The following is a 19,504-nucleotide window of genomic DNA, read 5'->3' as shown; positions in this document are numbered from 1 at the left end:
TAATAATTACAATGATTTTTTTATCTCATTTACGATTTGACTACAAAACTTTGTAGATACCTCTCTTGTGTCATTCAATGAATATGATAGTTGGTATTTAACCCTTTCATGTGACTTGGGAGCTTTTGTAAGTACGTAAACAACTTCAGTGTCTGGTACCGAACACATATCTACAACTCTTCCCATCACATCAAAAATTCCATTATCATTCGGTATATCGATATATAGATATATATTCACATTTGTGCTTTCTCTTTCTTTCACATACCACATTCTTGATGGAAATTTCACCTCTTTCGAATTCTTCCAATCTGAAATCATCTTCTTATCACTTGAGGCACTTGGAAGATGCACCTTTATGAGTCTTTGGTCTAGAAAGATTCACTGAAATTCTCTTTGATGCCATTTTCCTGAAAAATAGAAACACATAAATCAGTAAATAATAAAAACATATTAACTTAAATTAACAACGAAAATATATCATAAATTTTAATCAACAATCGCCCCACCCACCGCCACTCATATTCCAAAAGGACATGCATTAACATTCCAGTGTAAAAAAAGTAAATCACGAATAAAACATTTTTCTCGGGCACCCTCACCCAACCCCCCCTACATAGCACAGGCGCCCTCACCCACTCACCCCACCCAAGCATCCCCACCCCCCCACCCCGGCGGCCCAGGCGCCCTCACCCGCCCAACTGCCTGGGTGCCCCAGCCCAACCGCCCCAACCCTCCCCAGCCCGGCCGCCCCAACCCTCCCCTCCCCACCCCCTCCCCTCCCATCACCACCCACCCGCCCGGCTGGCCGGGGTGCCCTCACGGGCCACACCCCACCCAGTGCCCTCACACACCCTCCCGCCCTCCCCACCCCGCCCGATGCCCTCCCCCGCCCCACCCCTCCGGGCTCCCTCACCCAGTCGCCCCACCCCTTAGGGCGCCCTCACCCACCCGCACCACCCCTCCGGGCGCCCTCCCTACTTCTCCCCCAACCCGCCCGACACCGACGCCCTCACCCGCCCGCCCCAACCCTCCTAGCCCCCTCACCCCTCCAAGCGCCCTCCCCCGCCCGCACGCCCCACCCCTTTAGGCGCCCTGACCCGCTCCCCCCCGGCGCCCTAACCCACCCGCCCGCCTCACCTGAAACCCCCTCTGCCCGGGCGCCCTTAGCCCCACCCACCCTCCCTCGGCCCCACAAGCGCGACTCGTGTAGGGGTCACCCGGCCCGCCCGCGCCCGCGCCCGGCAGGCGTAGGGTGATTCCGAGAATCGCACTGCCTGCCGGGCAGGGGCGCGGGCGGCCCGAGTGGCGCCTGCACGAAGGAGGGTGCCCTCCCTCGTGCAGGCACCACCCGGGCCACCCGCGCCCCCGCCCGGCAAGCAGGGCAATTCCTGGAATCGCCCTGCCTACCGGGCGGGGGCATGGGCGGCCCAGGTGGTGCCTGCACGAGGGCACGTTCCCTCGTGTAGGCGCCACCCGGGCCGCCCGCACACCCCCCCGGTAGGCGGAATCGCCCTGCCTGCCGGGTGGGGGCGCCGGCGGCCCCGGTGGTGCCTGCACGAGGGCGCCCTCCCTCGTGCAGGTGCCACCCGGGCCGCCCGCGCCCCTGCCAGGCAGGCAGGGCGATTCCGCTCCCTCGTGCAGGCGCCACCCGGGCCGCCCGCGCCCCGCCCGGCAGGCGGAATCGCCCTGCCTACCGGGCGGGGGCGCGGCAAGCCCGGTGGCGCCTACACGAGGGCGCCCTCCCTTGTGCAGGTGCCACCCAGGCCACACGCGCCACCGCCCGGCCGTCAGGGCGATTCCCCTCCCCCGTGCAGGCGCCACCGAGGCCGCCCGCGCCTGCGCCCGGCAGGTGGAATCTCCCTACCTGCCGGGCAGGGGCGCAGGCCGCCCGGGTGGCGCCTACACTAGGGCGCCCCTCGTGCAGGCGCCACCTGGGCCGCCCGCGCCCGCGCCCGCGCTCGGCAGGCGGAATCGCCCTGCCTGTCGGGCGGGGGTGCGGGCGACCCCGTTGGCGCCTGCACGAGGGCGCCCTCCCTTATGCAGGCACCACCCAGGCCGGTCGCGCCCCCGCCCGGCAGGCAGGGCAATAGGTGCCACCCGAGCCGCCCGCGCCCCCGCCCGGTAGGCAGGGCAATTCCAGGAATCGGCCTGCCTGCCGGGCGAGGGCACGGGCGGCTCGAGTGGCTCCTGCACGAGCCCCGCTCATGGGGCCGAGGGAGGGTGGGTGAGGCTGAGGGCGGTGGGTGGGTGCCCAAGCGGAGGGGGGTTCGGGTGAGGCGGGCGGGCGGGCGAGTGCGAGTGAGGGCGCCGAAGCCGGGCGGTCGGGTGAGGGCACCTTGGGGTGGGTGGGGCGGGCGGGTGAGGGCACCCGGGCCGGGCGGGCGGGTGGGTGAGGGGGGGGGTGGGGCGGGCGGGCAGGCAGGTGAGGGGGTGTGGGTGGTTTCCCGGAGGGGTGGGGCGGGCGGGTGAGGGCGCCTAGGCCGGCGAGCGGGTGAGGGAGGGTGGGTGGGTCGGCCGGGTGAGGGCGACCAGGCCGGGTGGGTGGGTGAGGGGGGGGGCTGGTAGGGCACCTGGAGGGGCCGGGTGAGCAGGTGGGTGGGTGAGGGGGTGGGGCGCACTCACAGGTATTAAGCAAATGAGGTTGACTGGGCCCACCATGCTCACGATGGATGCAATCGTTATTTTGGCTTAGGAATATTATTAATTAAAAAAAAAAAAAAATTTTCATTAAACTAATTTAATATAAAAGTTTTCAAGGAAAAAATTTAACTTACCTTTTAATTGCAAGAATTCTTCGTTGAATATGTTATTGATAGCGATTGTTGTTGAGAGCGATTTAGCTACTCCACAAATTCACATGTCTTTCAATGATTTTCAGAAAGCCTGGATGTGATGTGAGTAATAGTGATAATGAAATTTTAATATGTAAGTGAAGTTACGGAGATGTTTTACTGTACGGTTAATATGGGATAATTTGTTTTACAATATTATAAAGTAAATATTATAGATTTGTTTTACAACGGGTTGAATGTGGGATAATTTGTCTTAAAATATTGTAAAGTGAATATTGTAGTATTGGAAAGCGAATATTATATGGTTTAACTATTATAATAATTAATGTAGAAGTTGTAGTATACAATTTTAATTATGATTTCATAAAAAAGTTTAGTTTACATTTTTCAATAAATTGTAGAACAAATTAATGAATGTAAATAAATTTAACAGACTTTTTGGAGCGAAATATTTTCGCGAAACTATTTGGAGGGAAATATTTTCGCGAAACGTTTTGGAGGGAAATATTTTCGCGAAATTTTTTGGATGGAAAATTTCATTCTTTAAGCTATATAATATCTTTAGGAGACTCTCCATTTGTATCATTCAACATCTTGTATTTGAAAGGGATGGATTGTTCTGATAGTGAAGTTTTGATTTATACACCATCAACTTTTTCATCGCGTAACAACTCTATTCATATTGATGAATATAGCGGGAATTCTTCCACTATGAATAGAAAGTCAATTCTTCCACTTAGTCCTGATTCTAAGGACTATGAGACAAGCATTGATGAAAGAGGGGATGGAGAAGTTCTAAAGGGTGGAGTGCCACGATGTCCACTTAGTCCTAATTCTGAGGACTATGAGAGTAGAAGTTTTGAAGAGTATGATGGTGAAGTTCAAAAGAATGGAGGGTCACGATGTCCACTTAGTCCTAATTCTGAGGACTATGAGAGCAGCAATTTTGAAGAACATGATGGTGAAGTTCAAAAGAATGGAGTGTCATGGTGTCCACTTAGTCCTAATTCCAAGGACTATGAGAGCAGCAGTTTTGAAGAGCATGATGGTGAAGTTAAAAAGAAGGGAGTGTCACGGTTTCCACTTAGTCCTAATTCTGAGGACTATGAGAGCAGCAGTTTTGAAGAGCATGGTGGTGAAGTTCAAAAGAAGGGAGTGTCACGGTTTCCAATTAGTCCTAATTCTGAGGACTATGAGAGAAGCAGTTTTGAAGAGCATGATGGTGAAGTTCAAAAGAATGGAGTGTCACAGTGTCCACTTATTCCTAATTCTGAGGACTATGAGAGCAACAGTTTTGAAGTGCATGATGGCAAATTTCAAAAGAATGGAGTGTCACGGTGTCAACTTAGTCCTAATTCTAAAGACTATGAGAGCAACAGTGATGAAAAGCATGATGTTGATTTTCAAAAGTATGGAGTGTCAAAGTGTCCACTTAGTCCTAATTCTAAGGACTATGAGAGAAGTAGTGATGAAAAGCATGATGTTGATTTTCAAAAGTATGGAGTGTCATGGTGTCCAGTTAGTCCAAATTCTAAGGACTATGAGAGCAGCAGCGATGAAGAGTGGGATGATGAATTTCAAAAGATTGGAGTACCATAATGTCCACTTAGTCCTAATTCTGCTGACTATGAGAGCAATAGTTATGAAGAGCGTGATCATGAATTTCAAAAGAATGGAGTGTCACTGTGTCCTACGAGTTCTAATTCTAAGGACTATGAGAGCAGCAGTGATGAAGGAAAGGATGATGCACTTAGTCCTAATTATAATGGGTATAAAGGTAGTAGTGACAAAGGACGAGATGTACCATCTTCAATAAGTAAACAGTCACATTTTCAACGTAGTCCTAATTCTATGGACTACGAGAGTAGCACTGGCAATGCATGTGAGGAAGAATATCCATTAAACATCGAGTCAGATTTTCCATTCAGTCCGAATTCTAAGGACTACGACAGTAGCACTGAAGAAGCGGAAGATGAAGAATATCCTCCAAGTCAATATTTGAAAAGCAGAGTTGATCATAGTTTAGATAACATTCCTCTTAATGATGATGAAAAGCCTTATACAAATGATGATAAAATGATGGATATGTTGCCAAGAAATATTGTATCAAGGAGTAGGAGCAGACCTTTTCGTATCAATGCAAGTTGTTCTAGTTATACAAGGGGTAGAGCAGAATATCTGAGCAGAAGAAGTTCTATCAGTGCTCTCATTTCAGGTGAATGTTACCAAAAAGATTGCTTGAAACATATGGATTTCAAATTTGCATTAGAAAGCAGGAAGAGATATTTGTCAATGAATAAAAGCATGCAAAATTCATATTTAGTTGGGTGCATGCAATCTACATTGTTAGGTTATGATTATCATATTGGGTCTTTTTTATCTGTAGAAAAGGTTTTAAAATGTTTCATTCAAATGGGAATTTTCGTCTCTCGAGAATTCAAGAAAATTTGGAAAAGGATCCCACATTTTATTCAGAAGTACGTCATAAAAGACAGTTTGGTCCATTATCAAATACTGCAATGTCATGGATAAAAGACTTATTTTCAAAGCATGGAGAGTGTATGCCAAATAGAGAGACAATACATATTCCAGATAATTTTTCAAGACGAGAAATCTACAACTTATACAAAGAATATGCAGAAGGTGCTGAGGGACATGGCCAGTTTATTACATATCAATATTTTGTGAAGGTATGCAAGAAAGAATTCAACAATGTCCATATTCCTAAGAAGACAAGGATGGGGATTTGCAGTACATGTGTTTCTCTTAAATAAAAAAGGGACAAATGTGAAGGCTCAGAAAGAGCTAAGTGTTCATAACTTTAACTTTTAAAATTGTATAGTCATCAACTATGAAAACATATTTCTTAATGAATCTCTTTTATGTTGTGTATATTTAATTATCAAACAACTTCAAGAGCATCGCAAACAACAAACAAACGAAAGGAAGAAGCTGTACAAGCATTGAAATAAGTGTTATGATAATCCAAATAAATATTTGGGTTTTATAATTGATGGTATGGACCATAAGAAAACACTTTTACGACATTTTGTTCGCACACCCAAAAATTTACAGGAGGAAAACTTTATTCAATTTCACTTGGTCGGTTGTATGGTCTTCAATGGGAAAGTGTTGCCAAGGGTGTACTTCACAGCTCCAAATATTCATAATGATGCAAATCTGACCATAACCATAATTCATGATGTGATTTCTCATTGGTCTGGTAATCTTCCTGAAGTTTTGTATCTACAATTGGACAACACTTGTCGTGAAAAAAAAAATTAGGTTGTTTTTAGATATCTAAACATGCTTGTTGAATTGGGAATTTTTCAAAAGGTAAAGGTTGGTTTCCTTCTTGTTGGGCACACTCGTGACCATATTGATCAGATGTTCAGTCGTTTTTCAGTCACATTGAGGAAGAAAGAAGTTGGGAGCTTGCCATCACTAATTGAATGTATTAAGAAATCATACATGCCATAGCCTACTTTTGATGTGTTGGAAGAAATTGTTGACATGCAAAGGTTTATTCTGGGATCATATGGTGAGGGGAAATGCATTGAACAACTTAATGACATTAGCTTCCAACATCAATTTCGTATCAAAAAAATTGATGGGAAAACACTAATATGGGGCAAATGGTATTCAACTACTACAGAATGGGCACCGTCATCAGGATTGCAATTTTTGAAGTTCATTCCAGATCATCCAATATTTGCATCAAAAATATTGTTATTACAATCAGTTGGTGAAGTTCAGAATGCACGTAGATAGAACAGGGCTATAAATTTTTCTGATTGCCTGGAAGAAATTAAAAAATGTATTAGATATACATATGAGTACTTTGACATTGCTGATTTAGTTTGGTGGGAGTCGTTTTTCAATCATCAAAGTGATATCATTTTGACAACAATAAATAAAGATATACCTTTCAAAAATCCATTTATTTGGCCACAAAATGTGTCGAATGAGCATGAGGAAGTAAACATTGTTGAACAGCAACAATCTCAAGGTATTATTAATTCTTCACAGGCAGTGGAAAGAGAGATGTATATTGGTTCCAGAAGATCTCGTGCACAACGTGAAGCCATGGAATACCTTTATAGGGGTTCAGTACATGATATTAAGGAGGGTTGCATGATTGTAGTGCTAGCAGATGGAGATCCCAATGGCTATCCATTTTGGGTTGCTAAAGTTATAATGGTCTTTACAGAAAATGAGGATGTTACAAGTGTTGAAGTACATTGGTATGCCACAAATACACACCCATTCAATGGTGTGTATAATCCAGAGATGGTAGTTGACAAAAAAAATGGCGGAAAAAGAAAAAGAAAGGGTACAAATGTAAATCGTCGCCGCACAGACATATTAAAATTGGAGGATGTAGACATACTTGTTTATGACTTCAATTTAACAAAGAGAGGAACTCTTCGCTTCAAGATGATAGAGATTCTTAAAAGGTTGTTACCAGAAGGAACAGTGTTGACATGGGAGTTACCTGAAACCAGTCGTAGATCTAGAAGAATTTTGGAACCTGAAATGTTGGGCATGCATGTGGACTCAGATGGGGCACTAGTTGATGAAAGAGAAGAATATGGAACATCTTCGTCAACAACCAGTTACTCATTTGAAGATGTGAATTCTGATGGTGTGCCAGAAAACATGAGTGATTTTGAATAATTGTTTAAGACGATTTATATAACTAATGTATGCATCATATCTTCAAATAAAATTAATGTTTTCCATATGATGTTAAATGAGAAGTTATGAGGCATTTTTATGTGGTTTGATTATATGTCTTAATTATGATAAATTTTATTGTTTAAAATATCTACAATGCAATATTAAATTAGAGATATAAAATATGTTTTATTCAATATACAAATAATGACTTTTGTTCATAATGTCATGGTTTTTTAATTTTATAGTTGAAATTTTTTTAATTTTTTTTTGTATCTAGCATGTTATGGTTGAAAACATGTTAAATTTATACTTAGGAAAGAAAAATGATATTCTACCAAAAACATTAGTGTGTTTTTTCCCGCATAAACAAATTTGTTTGACATATAAAAATTTGGTTTTATTAGCATTTTTTTTAAATTTTGAAAATTGACCTTAAAAAAAAAAATCATTGTTCCAGTGTCATCACTTTCATTTTGAAGCTATATTTTGCATGAAAATTTCATAGTAAATTTTGTAGTCACTGCCAATTTTAAAACATATTCAAAATTGACGCCCAAAAAATAAAAACATCATTCCAGTATACACACTTTTCGTACTGTTTTTGATGTTTTTTTGGAGTTTTTTTGGCCAGAGTTCCCGTTTTGAGTTTATAGTCCCCGTTTCAAAGTTTACATTGTTTTAATAGACATTGGCTATTATTGTGACTTTTAATATTTATTTTTATTAAATTACAAAATATATTAAATTTTTTAAATTATTGGTATTTAAATTACATTTATTGATATTAAAATCTTGTTATATTGTATTATGAAATTGTGATATTAAAATATTGTTATATTGTATTATGAAATTGTAGTATTGAGTGTAAATACTATAATCAATAGTAATTTTTTTGTATTATTATTATAAATTCACTAAGAGATTTAATTATTTTTTTTTACTCAAATTATATAAATCTACTAATTTTGTATTTATAAATTTTAAATTTATATTAATGGTAAATTGGTTTCGTGAAATTATCTCTTAAAAAATTGATATTTAAAATGTATTTACATTTAAAATTTAAGTAATAATTATTAAACATATTATGACGAAACATGTTAAGGAAAATTATAAAGAATTTCATCAATGTTATGTAGAGCGGTTTTTTCCCCTTATTAATAGTTAATACATAAAATTCATAACCATAATTGTACATATATTTTAATTCTTGATTTATGAGGCTAAAAGATTAATTGAATTTGTAGATGCGTAAAATTTTCCTTGATGTTTATATTTAAAAATAGAATTGTCCTGCTAATGGTCGATAAATGGTATTGAGATTTTTTTTCCCTGGGAACTCACAAAATTAAAGATAGATAGTGATAGGATTAAGAAATATAATTTTTTAGGTGTTTTTTAATTAATATTATTATTAGTGAATGTGAAGATTTATTAGGATGAGATGTTTATTGAGTGGAGAAGCTTATTTTACAACTATAAAGGATTTATAAATTTAAAATAAAAATTATGTTCTAAATAGAAAAATAATATTGACTATAATTAAAAAAAATGAATATGATGTAAAGTAAAAAAATGTGTAAATGTGTTTAAATATTTGAAGAGATTTAACTAAACTATTTAAAGATATGTGTTATTAGAAGTAAAAAATGTGTGAATATGTTTAAATATTTGAAGAGATTTAAATAAACTATTTGAAAACCTATGTTAACTAATTTATGTAGATTTTAACTTCATATATATCTATATATAGAAAATAATTTAATTTTTTATGGTTAAATTTTTATTTGGTCCTATATATACTTTATTTAACATTCAAAATACAATTTAAAGAATGAAAAATAACACATTGTATTTTGTATGAGGGGATGTGTATGTTTATGTCTTGGTGAGTTGAGTTGACAGGTGCCCCTTTAAAATAAAAATAAAAATTACACTCTAAATAGAAAAATAATGTCGGCCATTAAAAAAATGAATACGTTGTACAATAATTAGAAAAGTAACTTTTGTTATAATTTTTTTTAATATGCTATAAAATAGTTAGAAATAAAAAAGGTGTAATTAAGATGTTTAAATATTAACATTTAAATAAATTATTTGAAGATCAGTGTTAACTAATTTAAGTGGATATCAACTTCATATATATCTCTATATAGAAAAATAATTGTTAAAATAAAATCTTTTATGATGCAGGAGCATCAAGACCTTTTTCTCCATTTGTAAATATGGGGTGTGATGATTTTTAATATTTTATTAATTAATTTGAATTAAATAGGAGAAGGTGAGGATTTATGTAAATATCTTTTTATTAATAAAAGGATATGAGGAAATTTAATAAATTGAAGGATTTTAGGGATAAAAACCTATCCTTTAGGGATGTTGAGAAATTTAGGGGTTTGCTGAGGATTTTAAGAGATTGAGTATTTAATTAAATGATTTTTTTTAATTGTATAAATAGGAGGACTTTTTGTGAGAAAAGGACATGGAGATTGTGAGAAAAGTGAGAGGAGTAGAGAGATGGTTGGGTACAACCAAGGCTGTGAGCCTTTGGTAAATTGTAAGGGCCATCAATCTGGAAAATCAGGCCAAGGAGGAAGAATGTTGTTGTGAGTATTGTGTATTAATGAAGAATTTAATTTTCTGGAGTTTATGCCATTATTGGGTTCAGGTAGAATTGATTGGATAATTTAATATCAGAATGAATCGATTCTAAGAAAGGAAATATTCTGTGTAAAGCATTGTGAATCGAATTTATGTGTTCGATGTGTGGAAGGAAGGTTCGATTCTTCTTATTTTATGAGATTATTGTGTTATGGAGGAATCTGGATTGTTAATCTCTGTGGAGCTTTATTGACTCATAAAATTTCGATGAAACTCTATATGTATTGAATTCTGGCCTTTTGGGAATGTAATTGCTATTATTTGTGTCCGATGATATGGGATGGTATCAATTGTGTTAATCGATATCGGATTGTATATGAGAGCCACAATCCTGAATTTAGAATATGTTTAAACCTGTCTGAAGAGTTTAAATGGAGAAACAAATAGAATTGATGATGCTAAGGAGCGCAGTCTTATAGTTGTGAAACCCATATAATGCCGTGGAATTTCTGTTTGAAACCACGGAGGGCAATTGTGAAATCGAATACGACACAGTTCAATTTGAAATCACAGTTGGTTGTTTTCGTGAAATGGAATGCTGATGGGCGTTGAAGTTAAGGGCAAACTGTATGACATAGACATGGTAAAATGGTGGTATCATGGACGCAGAATCACGATGTTGTGAATTGAGTCAAAGTTGATGCAGAGTTATATTGGTTATAGAAATGGAGAAAATCTCATGCTAAGAACCAGCAACTGGAGCGGATCTATGTGAGATTCATTGGTTTATTAAACGCTGAGCATCCAGAGTTATGTTGTTGGATGTTAAATTGAATAGTTAAACCAGTGGTATTGCCTCACTTGTAAATGGTAAGTTGAATTTCTACGTGTTAATTGCTGGGTTCATTGAATTGGGTCTTGAAATCCAAAGCTTATTAAATATTCATAACTTTGATTTGGGATGGATATATGTTATGATGTGAATGGGGTGTTGTGGCTCATTTAGATAAATTTTATGAAGTTGGTTTGAATTCCATGGGATGGGGCGGAGACCTTTTAAATTAAATGAAACCATTCATATCGGATTTTAAATGGTTCTATGATCATTGTTAAGTAATAAAGTTTCCACCAGAGAATTGAAACCTGAGTTGTTGAATGCCCATTAAAAAAAAACTTCCGCATGAGTTGAAATTGCCAGTGAGTGGATTTACTTGGCACGAAATGGGCAACCGAAGCAGACCATCAGTTACATGTCAGAACGGGTAGTTGGAACTGGTTCATTCATAATTGTGTTCCAGGCAAAGTGTCTAGAAACTGGTGAACATGTTGCCATAAAGAAAGTGCTGCAGGACAAAAGATACAAAAATAGAAAACTGTAAGTTATGCGCATGCTTGACCATCCTAATATAGTTTAATTTAAGCATTGTTTCTTTTCAATGACTGATAACGATGAGCTTTACCTTAATCTTGTACTGGAGTATGTCCCTGAGACAGTTTACCGAATTTCTAAGCACTATAATAGGGTGAACCAATGGATGCCATTATTATATGTTAAATTGTATGCATACCAGATATGTCGTTCTCTAGCTTACATTCACGGTGCTGTTGGTGTTTGTCATCATGATATAAAACCACAAAATCTCCTGGTGAATCCACACACACATCAGTTAAAGCTCTGCGATTTTTGCGGTGCCAAAGTGTTAATGAAAGGGAACTCAGTTTTGGTGCAAGTGCTATCAGTCCGATTGAAAATGAGTATGATTCTGGGTTCGCAGGAATATCCCTGCGTCATTTTTGGTATCAGAGCTTGGCTCTGTTAAAAAGAATGTTTGTTTTTTTTCTAAATGAAGACAGAAGGTTTGTTGAACTAGAATGTATTTCTGAATGTGTGATGAATTATGAAGTAGCAGATGTGCATGAAGGAAAAAGAGATCAGATTCTAAAATGAAAGACAAGCAACCAGAGTACAGCTGAAGGAATGAAGAGTCATGCAGGTATTGTGTTTGGTTAATTTTGATTTGGGTTTTACTGACAAGAAACAGATTGAGGATTGATGGTTGCAGCAAAGAAGAAACTCAGCAAAGAAGGAATTATTGCTGACAGCTAAAGTTTGACAGATCAAGCCAGAAGGTTGGAAGAGAGGATCAGATTTTAAAATCTGATTGACAGTGAAATTTTGCAGAGGAAGCATAAAGATTTGCTGGACAAAACTGCAGGAGTGATGAGATTGAAGTACAGGTAAACGAAAAGGCAAGATCAGACTGAAATCTGGAAGGTAAGGTGATCTGGGTTTATTTCAATTTGAAAATTGTAGTCTTTGCATTAAAGCAGAAGTACTTTTGCAACTCCCAAAAGGAAAATCCCTAGAAGACATGTTTAAAATTGCTAACAGAAAACTGGTGAAAGCATAGGTGTGGCAGAACCTTGAGGAAATCCAATAGAGATTGGATAAGGAAGACAGTTGTGAACAGGCAGATGAGTTGAAGCCAGGAAGAGCAAAGAAAAGTGCTCAAAGGAGGTTCTGGAGATAGAGAACCAATTGCTTGCCAAAAGACCGAGTGAGGAGGGCTTGGTGAGGTAAGTGGCGGCAAGATAGGACTTGTTGCTGAAGAGGCTTTAGTAGAACTCATAGTAAAGTGAGTGAGGAACTCATAAACATGGAAAGGATGATGAGTAGTGACAGTCGTCACAAAGGTTCTGAAATAAACCACAACAGAGGACAAAAGGAGAAGGATGCCAAGGCAATTGGCATACAGAGAAAGTTAAGAAAAGAGGAATATGAGAGGGAGAAGGCTGAGATAGCAGTTCAGCTTGAGGTATTAATGGAGATGTTGAAAAGAAATGAGGAATACCAGAAGCGTGGTTATGTCATGAGAAAGAAGTTGAGATGGCAGAGACTACAAGAGAAGTGGAATCATCAGGTAAATATGCAGTTGATAAAGGAACTAACGGAACTTGAACAGGTTATTGATGCCAGATAGAGGATAGAGAAGCTTGAAACAGTTGAGCTATAGCAAAAGGAAGATGCTGAAGAAGATGTTGAAGTTTCTATATGTTACCCTGAGAATGGACCATTACTTTTTGAAAGTGATGAAGAGCTAGAGGAGTTGAATCATATGAATGATTCGAAGCAGTCGAAAGATTTGATGACTGAAGCCTTAAACAAGACCGTAAGGTCTTGTGATTTTAAAACTAATGATTTGTGTGTGATTGCAGGTTTGGAAGAAGAAGAAGAACATCTACTGAAGGATGTTAAGGAAGATTTAGCACAAGAAAGACCATGTGAGGAAATAGAAGATGGTGTAAAATTTCCAAAGTCCACTCCAAGTAAAATCATTGAGTTATATAGAGAAATGGATTTTCAAAGGAGTAAATTGGAAGAACAGAGGATGAATGTCCAGGATAGATTGCTGACGAAGGATGAAAAAGCAGTTGTCATAAATGATAATCAAGATGAAATTGCAGGTGACGAGCAAAGGAATGTTGCAGAGGGAAAGGAAGATTGGGAGGCCGCAACATTCATAGTGACAGCTAGAGCAACATGTGATGCAACATTTATAGTAGCAGCAGCAGAAAAGGTGATCAAAACAAGTGAAGAGCAAGCAAGAATGAGAATTCAGCAATCAAGGGATGGAAACAATCAGCAAACAGAGGACATACTGGACAGAGAAATTGAGTTGATAAGGAGGTTAATGATAAAAACATCCCAGAGAAAGACAGCCGAAAGAAAGAAAAGGAGCGACAACAAGAGAATGACAGTGAAAGATTGCAAGAGCAGAGCAAGTGGAGCACTACAGCACAAAATATGGAAACCTGGAAGACAACAGCAGTGAAGCAATCGACAAGCACGGAAGGATTACAAAATAAAATTTGGGATCCAGGAGGAGATATCCAGACTTATGACCAGGTGGTCATGAATTTTCTTACATGGGGACAAGATTAAGGTAAAGCTCATCGTTATCAGTCATTGAAAAGAAACAATGCTTAAATTAAACTATATTAGGATGGTCAAGCATGCGCATAACTTACAGTTTTCTGTTTTTGTATCTTTTGTCCTGCAGCACTTTCTTTATGGCAACATGTTCACCAGTTTCTAGACACTTTGCCTGGAACACAATTCCGAATGAACCAGTGCCAACTACACGTTTTGCCATGTAACTGATGGTCTACTTCGGTTGCCCATTTCGTGCCAAGTAAATCCACTCACTGGCAATTTCAACTCATGAGGAAGTTTTTTTTCAATGGGCATTCAACAACTCAGGTTTCAATTCTTTGGTGGAAACTTTATTACTTAACAATGATCATAGAACCATTTAAAATCTGACATGAATGCTTTCATTTAATTTAAAAGGTCTCCGCCCCATCCCATGTAATTCAAACCAGCTTCATAAAATTTATCTAAATGAGCCACAGCTCCCCATTCACATCATAACATATATCCATCCCAAATCAATGTTATGAATATTTAATAAGCTTTGGATTTCAAGACCCAATTCAATGAACCCAGCAATTAACACGTATAAATTCAACTTACCATTTACAAGTGAGGCGATACCACTGGTTTAACTATTCAATTTAACATCCAACAACATAACTCTGCATGCTCAGCGTTTAATAAACCAACGAATCTCACATAGATCCGCTCCAGTTGCTGGTTCTTAGCATGAGATTTTCTCCATTTCTATAACCAATATAACTCTGCATCAACTCTGACTCAATTCACAACATCGTGACTCTGCGTCCATGATACCACCATTTTACCATGTCTATGTCATACAGTTTGCCCTTAACTTCAACGCCCATCAACATTCCATTTCAGGAAAACAACCAACTGTGATTTCAAATTGAACTGTGTCGCATTCGATTTCACAATTGCCCTCCGTGGTTTCAAACAGAAATTCCACGACATTATATGGGTTTCACAACTATAAGACTGCGCTCCTTAGCATCATCAATTCTATTCGTTTCTCCATTTAAACTCTTCAGACAGGTTTAAACATATTCTAAATTCAGGAATGTCGCTCTCATATACAATCCGATATCGATTAACACAATTGATACCATCCCGTATCACCGGACACAGATAATAGCAATTACATTCCCAAAAGGCCAGAATTCAATACATATAGAGTTTCATCGAAATTTTATGAGTCAATAAAGCTCCATAGAGATTAACAATCCAGATTCCTCCATAACACAATAATCTCAGAAAATAAGAAGAATCGAACCTTCCTTCCACACATCGAACACATAAATTCGATTCACAATACTTTACACATAATATTTCCTTTCTTAGAATCAATTCATTATGATATTAAATTATCCAATCAATTCTACCTGAACTCAATAATGGCATAAACACTAGAAAATTAAATTCTTCATTAATACACAATACTCACAACAACATTCTTCCTCCTTGGCCTGATTTTCCAGAATGATGGCCCTTACAATTTACCAAAGGCTCACAGCCTTGGTTGTACCCAACCAGCTCTCTACTCCTCTCACCATGGAAAATTTTAGGGGCTAATGTTCGCCCAGTGGGCTAATTTTTCATGATTTTTCCACAAAAAATATTCGCCAATTTCCAATTTTATAAAAGACGATTCGCCCAAATAGAATATAAAATTATTTTACCTTAAAAATCGCCAACATTATAGAGAGACTATATATAAAATAATTATAAATTTGATTAATTTTACAAATATATCAATAAACATTTATAATTTGCATATTAGGGATTAGTGAGATTCGCCAATGTTTTAAACTTGAAGAAAATTTTCCATCCTTAAAATTTTCCTTGCCTATCACTTTTCTCACAATCTCCATGTCCTTTTCTCACAAAAAGTCCTCCTATTTATACAATTTAAAAAAAATCATTTAATTAAATACTCAATCTCTTAAAATCCTCAACAAACCCCTAAATTTCTCAACATCCCTAAAGGATAGGTTTTTATCCCTAAAATCCTTCAATTTATTAAATTTCCTCATATCCTTTTATTAATAAAAAGATATTTACATAAATCCTCACCTTCTCCTATTCAATTCAAATTAATTAATAAAATATTAAAAATCATCACACCCCATATTTACAAATTAATATTATCACACCCCATATTTACAAATGGAGAAAAAGGCCTTGATGCTCCTGCATCATTTTAATGCTGAATATAAAAAATATTCTATATGGGTTATCAATAAAATGTTTTAATATGAATTAATATTGACATATACTTAAATATATATATATATATATATATATATATATATATATATATATATATATATATATAATGTCAATTATCTATATATTATATATAATTTTAAAAACATTATGTATATATCGTGAATTTTTTTAATGTATAAAACAATTATTTGACCTTATATGATGGTGATGATGATGATGGTTAACATCCACTGAGACCAAATTGGTCTATCGGACCTACAATTTTCTTAATTTTTACTTGTCTGGCTCCTCGTCTTTCTTGGCGAGATTGGTGTTGTAGCTTTCTTTCTTTTCTCTACGGTCTTCCAACTTCCTTTGTCTTGCATCTCCTTCATCCCTTCTGGTTCTTGGGACATTGGTGTCTTAGCTTCGCGATCTATATATTCTATATAGCATTCAAAAATACAATTTAAATAATGAAAAATTACTCATTATATTTTGTACTCTAAAAAATTTTACATGTGAAGAAATTACACATTATATTTTACACTAATAAAAAATTATATGAAAAAATTTAATCTCTACACAAATTAAATTTATACTTAAAATAAATCTATACTAATATAACATAAAAATACATCATAACAAATAAACCACATAAAAAATATATTTACAATATCTACCTGCCTTTCCATTCCCTAATAAAATTTTAACTTTATGCTTTGCACCATATATTCATCCAAACATATTTATAATATTTATAAAACAAAATGATTCCATTTAAAGTTTTACATAGCTCAACTCCTATTATTATAAATATACATATATAATTTGGTTAAATATAGAATTTGATTTAATGTATTAAAAGTATGACCACTAAAATATATAACAACGATCAATAATGTTATCATTTGTAATTGTGATGATTATATACACCATCCATTTAAATGATTTTGTACTCTTTTGTCCTTACTGGTTAGGAACATGTAATGAATATGCCTGAAATATGGTGTTACCATCCCCACGTATATATAACAACGTTATCATTGCTAATTGTGATTAATATATACACCATCCATTTAAACGATTTTGTACTCTTTTGCCCTTAATGGTTAGGAACATGCAATGAATATGCCTGAAAAATGGTCTTACCATATATATAACAACCCAACCAAATATTTGGGACGAAATGGAACATGAATTCTGTGAAAGGGTAATAACTTCTACAACTATATATCTTGAATTATATTTCAAGTGGGGTTTGTTCATAGCTTGAGATATCAAGAAAACTGATTTTATCGATTTCGGTTTTTGTTTACTCATATTTCATGAGATTAAGGAAAAAGTTTGAATCCAAGAATCACGTGTATATTTATTTGGTCTCGTTTAATAATTGACGGAGTTATGTGTATTTAAAATCTATTAATTAATGTTGTTTTCATTTCAAGGGAAAGTATATTAACCGTGAAGATCTTTCATTAAGATTTCCGTTTTATTCATTTATTAATTTTACTTTACCCTCGTTATATCAAATATTTTATTAATACAAAGAGCATATACTTCACCATATGTAATTGTGACTAGTCAATCGGTTATAGATCGGATGGATATAAAAAGATTATTAAAGGTAAAGGATGCGAGTATTATTAGTAATAATGATAATTGAGTATAGGGAGATTCATGTTAAGCTAGATTTAAAAATGAAAAAACATTTTTAAAAAATCAACTTTGAAAGAATTAAAAAAATTTAAGTTGATGATGTTATTTTAAGGGTAGATATTTTTTTTTAGAAAAAAGGAAACTATTTCTTTTTATTATATTATTTCTTGTTTTTTATACATTTACTCAAATATCAAGTTTAGATATCCGTTGGATAAGTAATCAATTTTGCATCCAGTGAGTATATACTGTTGATACTTTTGAGTAGGCTCAAAATGGAAAAAATGAAAATTCATGTAGAAACACATAAAACATGTTTTTACATGTATTTTTAATTTTTTTCACTCTGGATCTACTAAAAAATATGCAAAATGGGTTTTCATTGCATATGGAATTTCATTCAACATGGAATTGGTCTATACACTTAAAATTTGAGTAAATTATAAGAAAATAAATCGGAAATACAATAAAATGAAATAGTTTTCCTTCTTTTCTTCTAAAAATTCATAACTCTTATTTTATTATTTACACTATTATTGTAACTCCCCTTCCTTGTATGTAACACTCTGTTGATCTAAACTAAGAAAAGTTAAGTCTGAGGTATAACAATGAAAGTAAATACTTTATTATTAAATAAACAATAATAATAATTTAATCAGTCGGAAAACGAAACACGGAGAGATGTGATTCTTGCCATATGAAATCCCATTGGTGAACGAGAATGGATAACTTTTTCATGATAAGACTTCTAGATCCAATTCTAGATAAGATTAATGGATTGTGAGAAAGGTCCATCAAGTTACTTAGCTGGAGAAAGATGCCAATTTTAAGAAAAACATAAAATCCTCATGGCAGAGAAAGGAAAGCTTTTACGAGGAAAAGCATCATGAGAGAGAGAGACGAGTTTTTTTGTGAAAAGCCTACGAAAATGGATAAAAAGATACAAAAAAAATGGGACACCACTAAAGGAAACCATATCGTGAAAGAGGGCATTAAATATCCATTGATGAGATCAATAAAAGGTAATTGATCCATGGCAAAAACTCCCAGCTAGGGGGTGAACTAGAGGAATTTAGTTCTAGATTGGGTGGCAATGCTTGATTTTCCAGTTGACATTATTTCCGCTACTCTGTTCTGATTCAATTTCATGATATTTTCTGTATGTTGTCTCCTTACTCTTTATGTTGTCAAACCTTTAAGGTTATGGGTATAATTGCATGTCTTATCTTTGTTTATGAGATAATTCAATAATTATACATGTGACAACTACTGAAACTTAAATAATTGAAGTTAAATCTAGTAATGGGAACATAGTAGGTTACTGATAGGTTAGGTCAAGGAGGTACGTGACAAATGACATCAGAGATCTAAGTTGAAACATCGTGACCTATGGGACAATCCACCTTTGTAAGATGTGACTAAGTTGTAGGTCCTAAACAAATAAGAGGTTGTAATGAAGGGGTTGATAATAAAAATTTTATAAGAAAAATATTCCAATGAATTCCAAATTAGTGCCTAAGGCCTTAGAAGCCATAAAGGTTGCAACAAAATCTTAAAACGATTTATTTGGGAAGGAATTTGAAATCCAAGTTAATTTTGAACTGAG

The 19,504-nt window shown here is 36.8% G+C and overlaps 1 pseudogene; it reads left to right on the top strand.

The window, feature by feature from the left end:
* The first annotated feature begins 9,957 nt into the window (after window positions 1-9,957).
* LOC149216161 (shaggy-related protein kinase epsilon-like) lies at window positions 9,958-12,560 on the top strand (annotated as a pseudogene).
* The last annotated feature ends 6,944 nt before the right edge of the window (window positions 12,561-19,504 follow it).

Source organism: Pinus tabuliformis, chromosome 1_1, assembly GCF_031772625.1.
Source record: "Pinus tabuliformis cultivar Carrire ecotype Pingquan chromosome 1_1, CPIR1, whole genome shotgun sequence".
In the NCBI taxonomy this organism is placed as follows: Eukaryota; Viridiplantae; Streptophyta; class Pinopsida; order Pinales; family Pinaceae; genus Pinus; species Pinus tabuliformis.
Note: the sequence above shows the minus strand (reverse complement) of the source record. Positions and strands in the feature narration are given on the sequence as shown.